This window comes from Symphalangus syndactylus, chromosome 22 (assembly GCF_028878055.3).
Source record: "Symphalangus syndactylus isolate Jambi chromosome 22, NHGRI_mSymSyn1-v2.1_pri, whole genome shotgun sequence".
Lineage (NCBI taxonomy): Eukaryota > Metazoa > Chordata > Mammalia > Primates > Hylobatidae > Symphalangus > Symphalangus syndactylus.
Genome location: NC_072444.2, coordinates 46,087,208 through 46,096,001, shown reverse-complemented (window position 1 = coordinate 46,096,001; position 8,794 = coordinate 46,087,208).

The following is an 8,794-nucleotide window of genomic DNA, read 5'->3' as shown; positions in this document are numbered from 1 at the left end:
GTCCAATATGAGAAGAAACTGGATCTGTCACACATTGCTGGTGGGAATGTAAAATGTTCTAGCCACTTTGGAAAACAGAATGGAAGTTTGTTAAAATAAAAACTAACAAACAAAGCTAAACCTGCAACTACCACCTGACTAAGCAATACCTCTACTGGGCATGGATCTCAGAGAAATAGACTCATGTTCGCACAAAAACCTGTACACAGATACTTATAGTACCTTTATTTGTAATGTCTCCAAACTGCAAAAATCCAGATGTCTTTCAGTGAGTGAATTGTTAAACTGTGGTATATCCACACCATGAATGCTACTTAGCAGTAAAAAGAAACAGATTTTTGTTGTTGTTGTTTTGTTTTGTTTTGTTTTGTTTTGTTTTTGAGACGGAGTCTTGCTCTGTCACCCAGGCTGGAGTGCAGTGGCGCAATCTTGGTTCACTGCAATTTCCGCCCCCCAGGTTCACACCATTCTCCTGCCTCAGCCTCCCGAGTAGCTGGGACTACAGGCGCCCGCCACCATGCCCGGCTAATTGTGTGTGTGTGTGTGTGTGTGTGTGTGCGTGCGTGTGTTTAGGAGAGACAGGATTTCACTGTGTTAGCCAGGATGGTCTCGATCTCCTGACCTCGTGATTCGCCCGCCTCTGCCTCCCAAAGTGAAACAGATTTTTTATGTAAGTAACAACTTGGATGGATCTCCAGAGAATTATGGCAAGTGAAAAAAGCCAATCTTATAAGGTTACATACCATATGAGTTCATTAATATAACATTTAAAAACCGACAAAATTGTAGAGATGGAGAGATTAGTGGATGCCAGAGTCTAGGGAAGGGGTGGGGGTGATAGGGAGGTTTGTTGCAAAAAAGCAACGTAAGGCATCCTACTGGTGAAAGAACTGTCGAGAGTCTGGGTCAATGCCGACATCCTAGTTATGATGTACCCTAGTTTTGATGTTACTATTGGGAGAAACTGGGTAAACGGTGCATAGGGTCTTTGTGTTATTTCTTGTAACTCTGTATGCTTCTTCAATTATCTAAAAAACAAACAAACAAAAAAACAACAAAAAAGCTTAAATGGAAATGAAAGAGTAACATATTTAGAAATACCTCATGATAAAACACTGATCATAAAGAGAAAAAATAAATGCATCAAAATGAGCATCTCAAAACTGAAGAAGTTGTAATAAAAGGTATAAAGCTGTGGATTCATTTTGTTGACTGTTTTCTTTACTGTGAAGAAGCTTTATAGTCTGATTTGATCCCATTTATTTATCCCGTTTGATCCCATTTATTTGATCCCATGTATTGATTTTTGCTTTTGTGGCCTGAGCCTTTGGTGTGATATCCAAAAAGTCATTGGAAGGACAATGTTTAGCAGCATTTCCCCTATGTTCTCTTCTAAGATAGTTTCTAGTTTGCATTTAGGTATTTTATCCATTTTGAGTTGATTTTTGTGTATAGTATAAGGAAAAGGTCCACTTTTATTCTCTACATGTGAAAATCCAGTTTTTCTAGCACAGTTTGTTGAAATAACTATTGTTTCCTCATTACGTCCTTTTGGTGTCCTTGTCAAACACTAGTTCACTGACAAATTCATATGTTATTTCAAGGTTCTCTCTTTTGTTCCATGGCACCCTCACAGTTGAATGACAGTTTGATGCACACAGAATCCTAGATCAGTGGCTATTTTTCATTAGCACTAGAATGATTTTATTTCATTGTTAAAATATTTTAAATTTTTAAATATTTTGCTCTTATCCTAACATTTTATATTCTATTGTTTCACTAGGAATTTTCAAGTATGCACTGAATTTTATTTATATCACTAAGGACTTGGCATGTTTCTACAATCCAAGGATTCATGTCTTTTGTTCAACCTAAAACATTCTCTCAATTTGCTTCTTTTTTTTTTTTTTTTTGAGATAGTCTTGCTCTGTCACCCAGGCTGGAGTGCAGTGGCATAGTCACGACTCACTGCAGCCTTTACGTCCTGGGCCTCAGCGATTCTCCCACCCTAGCATCCTAACTGGGACAGCCTGTGTGCACCACCAGGCCCAGCTGGTTTTTACAATTTTTTGTAAAGAGGAGGTCTCACAATGTTTCCCAGGCTGGTCTTGAACTCCTGGGCCCAAGTAATCCTCCCGTATTTGTTGGATCATGTCGTTTTATTATCTGTGTTTCCTTACTGCTTGTTTATTGTTTTAAATCTCTGTCTGTTATTACATCATTTCAAAGAGTTTTCTCACATCTTTCTGTAATTCCGCTGTCTAATTTGCTGTTAAACTTACCAATTAAATTTTTAAATGAAGCTGTTATATTTCCTTTTATTAGGTTACTAGTTAGTACATTTTAAGAGCTGTCTTGATTATTCTAATTTTATAGCATCTTTTTCTTATATTTTGATTTCTACTCCTACTTTTATACCTTTAATACTTTTGAACATATTTACTGTGTGTTTCAAATTGTCTCATTAGCTGAGGCTCCTGGGACTGTTAATCTTGTGGTTAACAATTTTCTTCTGTTTGGTTTTCCCTCATGACATGTATAGTTTGAAAGTTTCCTTCATGGGCTTAGTAAACTTGGGAATGACTTTTTTCTACAGATATTAATTTACCCTGGGTTTCTGGACATGTCTTAAGTGAGTGAGTTGCCCCAGGGTTTTCCCTGCTCACTTTCGTGTTACATTTTTAGCTTGGAGATGCATAGCCACTATGTGATGTGTAAATTCTGCCTGTGCATTCACAGGTGCTATAGGTTTAGGGCTCTCCATCTCACAATAGATATTATTTTTTACTTGACATTTCCTCAGGCCTTTGGATGATGTGTTTCTCAGTGTCTCTTTTAGCAAAGAGGTACCGATATCAAGAGTTTTCTTTATTCAGAGTCCTTATTCCAACTCGATATGGACCCAAGGCCATGTCTCTTGCCCATGGATCACATGAAAGCCCAGCTCCTGACTACTAAAGCCCATGTTCTGGTGGGATATTACCCCCGAATACAGCATATTGTAACAGGAAACAGAGGCACTTCCAAAGAACTGCAAGCCTTCAATTTGCAATTGGTATGAAAAGCAATACAAAATTGTTCATCTTTTACTTACACCCAAGAAGATTACCTAATAAAATGTGGGAGACTTCTGAATCATGTATTCTCACCTGTGAATGAGGTTTTCTTTTTTGGCCCCATCATATATATTTCCTATAATATAATATGATAGAAAATATCCGTTGCAAAATTTCTAAGATATTTTTTGCTGATTGAGACTGAATTATGCCTAGTCATTTTGGAGATTCACATTTGCTGCTTAGCATTTTTAAAAAATTATATGCATCCAGTGTTCCACCGATATTCCTTCTCATTTCCTTGGAACTTTTTTGTTGTGTTTGTATTTTCACCCTAGCCTCAATTATGACTCATTTCCAGTTGTCTCCTCTTTAAAAGTAAAAGAAACATACTGGATTTGGGAAATCTCCTGTTTTGATTTCTACTTGTTCTTCTCATATTTTTAAAGTGGTGCCTGCCTTCTTATTTTTTAACCAATCATCAGTTTGCATAACTTAGTGATAAATGGAATAAATTTTAAGATCAAGGTCATGGCATCAAGCTTTTGAGGATTATTTCAACAACTATGAAATAGGTGATCATGTAGGTAGAAAACTGTACAGATAATATTACATAGCCATTGCCTCTTTCTAGTTTATTAATTAAAAGTATGTATGCATATATCAGCAGAGAATTATGGTATAATAATTAGTTGACAATAGCCAATAGCCATTGGCTGTGTAAAAAAATAGAACTTACTGGCAGCTTTGAAATAAGAGGATATTTTCTCCTTTTACGTTGGATAAAAAGGGAGTCACTATATTACACTTCTGATGAATTACATTAATCTTGATAGAACATTTTCCCTTAAACCTGCAAGCTATTTTATATGCTTTATGTTTAATTTTTAAAAAGAGACGCCGACTCTAAAATCTCTTTGCATTCCATGTGAGGAAATAGCTGCCAGAAAAGACATGAAGACTTCAAGAGCCTACAGAGGTAGGGCTGATGAAAACTGCACTGTCCAGGGTGTTGCAGGAACAATGTGTGTGCAGGAGTTAGGCTTTCAACAGCATCATAAAGGAAAAACCAACCTCAACAGGCAAATAATTTTGTGTGGTAAATCAGATTTCCAGACAATTAGGTAAGAGTTTTTACAAAATCAGAAATAGAAATAAAACTTTCAACCTAAGGCCCTAGCCTTTCTAACATTTGAGTTTCTTTTCCATTTCAGAGATACTATGATTCGCTGAGAGTAACGAGGCAAAACCAACAGCAAAGTAGGTGACATTGGGATTTGAGAAATGACACTGACATAATCAGATTATTTATTCTTCCTGGCAACTCCATGCAATCACTAATAATACTTTCTTATACTGAGGGAAAAACAGAGGCTCACAGATGAAATAACTTGCCTTAGATCACAAATGAGAAGTGAATTTAAATCTATCACTACACTTTTGGAAGACATTGGCCAATTATCTACATCAATGTAAGGACATTAAACATTTAGGAAATGATTTTTTTTCTGAAAACTTCTGAAAAAAAAAAAGGATAATTTGGGACTAGAAAATGTGTTTCAGGAAGGCATGGAAACATGTCACATACTCTGCTAGAAATACATTTTGCCATAGCAGAATTGTGTAAACAAGACTGATTACTCCTTTTCCCACTCTGGGAAGCAGGCTATTTACTCTGGTAGTCAGAGGTGACCCACTAAGTTCAAGCACACATTTCTAATAATGTCAGAAAATTCAATACTACAGAAAGATAACAGTTTTATTGGTAGTGTTTTTACTCACACTTCAGAATAAATTAAGCACTAATGTCATCAATAAACTGTAAGAAACACAGTTAATGATACAAACTTTTAGCGACTCTTGTCTAAGAAACAGATATGAACAAGCAATTCCACTTAAATATCTATGTTCTGGTCTTTTCCAAGCCGTTTTCTTCTGTTACTCATTTTGCTTCACTTTGGTCTCATAATAGTTGCCAATAAAATTGTTTTATTCTCTTGTATTAAGTCTCTTATTATGACTGGTTGAACCTTCTTGGATTCTGTGTGAACTTCTAAGGAAAGTTGTTTCTCCCATTAAGATTCCCTATAGATTTGGTTTAGCTTAATGTGACTATTTCTCCTCAATGATGTCTTTTCTTGCTGCCACAGAAAAAGGGGAATTCTCTATACTCTTTTTGGTTCAGGGGCTTCCTACTCAGGTCAATTCTTAAAACAAATTCAATGTGGGAAGATATATGGGGAAAGAATATTTCCTTTCTTCTTGTGTATTAGCAGCACATACTCCTGCAGCCTCTCCCTTTTAATAGCAACTCTGTGAGTCACTCTCCTATTTCAAGATAAGTCTAATGGGCAGTCTAAACTGCAGGTGCAACTAAAGAACATCAGTCCCCCAGATTTTATAACTTGAATTCCAACACACAAAGTGATTAAATGGGGCTAAAAACCATTCAGAAGCAGTGTATAAAGGCTTTACCCCTAGTTTTTCTGGAATGAAAGAGAAAAGAGCCTCAGGGTTGCCTTATTAAACTGAAACCAAATAGAAACTCTGCTTCATATAAGTGGAGGTATCTCATCATGTGTGTATGTGTCCCTGTGTGTGTGTAACAGAGTCCCTCTCATGGGTAGAATGGCTTAGTAATGACTCTCAATCCACGAGTAGAGGAATGTAAGATGTCAGAATTGTATTCCTCCTTATGAAGCCAAGACTGTTATGGAATAGAGTGTATATGACTATATTTTAACTCTGCCTCTCTCTAGGATAATCTCAGTGAATCAAACTTATAATTGCTCTGAAATCAAAGAGAAATAAGCTTTAAAAAACTCACGATTTATTCCCCACCCATAGAGTGATTTAAGATAGTTTCTTGTGCCTTCCTAAGTGTAAAATATTGCAGTTTACATTTTATTTATGGAAATATAAGTATGCTAGCAATTTTCTTTGCATAAAACAGATGTATTTTGGGGAAAATATATATTTCCCATGTACCCATTTATAGATATATGGTTTCTCTTGGGAGCTGAAAATATTTTCATTTTTTCTCTCAAATCCTTTTAGAGGTAATTATCTGCTTACAGTTCTTATTTTCTTTTATAATGAAATAGAATCATACGATACAGGTTACTAACTCAATTAAGGTACTTGGCTTCCTAGCTTGAGTCTATGTTATTAACAAGTAGATTTTTCAGGCTTTACTTTTTTTCTTCTGATAAAACAGTTTCTCAGAATTAAATGTTAGCATATTTCAGGATTGAAACTCTATGTCTATTTTTAATCATATATAATGCAATCATTTATATATGTGCAATAAACTATACACATATAGAAAAATGAATAGAAATATCTTCCTTTCTCTTAACAATACCCTATATCTTTATTACCAAAAATGTGAATCTTATATAGACTTCTATAAGCCATTTCAAATTTTTTACAGTTTTTGAGCCATGACAAATTATGAGCATATGAATTACACTATATGATATTTCAATCATATATTTGTGTATATAATATATATGTGTGTAGATAGATAGATAGATAGATAGTAGATAGATATCTCCAAGTTGAGTTGAAGAAGTTCAATTATCTGTCCATTCAGAACTAGAAATGACAGGGAAAGAAGAAAGGAGAGTGTCAACTTAGTGCTTTCATTTTTCCATTTGGAATTTCACCTTTTCCTTATTTGATACAAACTATTGTGGACATTCCTTTAGGATTGGCACACTTTCCTCCTCACTCTACACTGCAGACAGGGTTTCTCACTGGCTTCCAGCTACTTGTCCAAGACTAAATATGCTTGAGCACTAGCTTCACCCTAAAGAGGGAGCGCATGGAGAGGTGGTGAATGGAGTGTGTTAGGGTGAGAATGGTAGCTCCAGCTCTCCTCTTTCAGAAGAGTTAACAGCTGCTGCAGTTTTGCAATCATGAAAGAAGATGTGTTCGTTTCCTATGATTGAAGACTTTGTTCCATATCTTTGAATATCCAATGCGATTGGCTGAATAGGGGTATCTTTAGGGCTTGGAGGGGAGAGCAAAAAGAGGCGGGTAGTTGCCCTTCCAGTGACTCACACCCACCCCTAATTGTCCTTTGTTTTGGATGGACTCCAACTCTGAATTTCCCACTTATAATGTCAGCTGCTCAAGCTCTTTCCTGGCATTCTTCCTTCCTTGTTTTCCTTCAGTATCCCCTGACCCTGCCTTATTTTCCTTCTTCGTTTTTCTGTTCTTTCTCCCTCCCCACAAAAAAAAAAATGTATTGAGTGCTTTGCAAATAACCAGTGAGATATGCTACCCGCCTCTTTTGCTCTCCCCTCCAAGCCCCAAAGATACCCCTATTCAGCCAATCACATTGGATATCTAAAGATATGGAAAAAAGTCTTCAATCATAGGAAACTAACACATCTTCTTTCATGATTGCAAAACTGCAGCAGCTGTTAACTCTTCTGAACGAGGAGAGCGGGAGCTACCATTCTCAGGCTCCTCGGGGAAAGAAGAGCTAAATCAGGTAAGGGCAAAATGGTGCAAAGTCTTAAGATCCTGCAGGAACAGTGAGATTGCCGTGCTTCTGTTTTTCTGTCCTTTATCTTAAGGAATATTCATTTTATTCTACAGAAATCTTTAGAAATGTCAGTTCTCCCCAGACCTGAATTATCCCTAATCTGTCATTCCATAGAGAGAGATCCTAAATAATGTGCTTTAGGAAATGACTAGCCAAACCAATCTGTATGCTGAGCTCCCCACAAAACACTCCGTCTTCCTATCTACACTTAGCTTACACAGAAGATAAAATGCTTCATTTCTTTTTAGTGTTGGGTGTTTGGGAAATTGTCCCCTATTATTCTAAAAGGTGATCCACAGGTAATGAATGCAGCAGTTAAGTTGGTCCTAGGGAGTGGAATGAGTCTTGTTTTCTGCTCACTACATAAGGCAAGCTTTATGTGGATTACAAAATTCCAGAAACCCAGAAGGAGAGCATAAATGCTGGCATTACCTTCTGATTTCAGCCATGTGAGACTGTCTCTATTGAACAAGATTGGACATGAACAAAGCCAGTCTATTCTCAGCTTGCCAGCTGCAGCTCAGCTTTTGGGTGAAATGAGGTATTTATTTGCTCTCTTCTTCTCCCGTTGTAGAGGCTCCTTTCATATGAATCATGCGTGTGAGACTCCTTGTACCATTTAAAATTCTTTCTGTCAGCTCCATTCTATCTACATCCGAAGGAATATTCAGTAGAAAGATCTGGGGTAGAGTGTGGAGGGGAAAGTTTGAGATTACATATAAACTCATCACTGGATTTTGAGACAGGCTAAGTCTCCACTGCTGATAACAAACTTGTGTTAAAGGTAAGCAGTCTCTTGTTTAGGAATTTATCAACCGCTTCTCGGCCTTTTGGCTAAGATCATGTGTAGGAATTTATCTGCTGCAGAAATTTACATTGTAATTTAAGTAATATTTCTTCATGGGCACATGAAGGGCCTACTTTTGATAAAATCCATAAGTCATAATAATTTGAAAGATCTCCTTTTTCTCTGCCCACCCTACACATCAATGCTTTTAAAACTCCCAGTGCCCAGCAATTACATCAGAGGCTCTGAGGATGAAACCCAGGCATAAGTATTTTTAATGCTCCCTATGTGATTCCAGTGTGCAATCTATACATATATACACATATATAATTTATTTAATCTATTTAATATATAATATATACTGTCTCTACTTATATCTATAATGTAACATATACA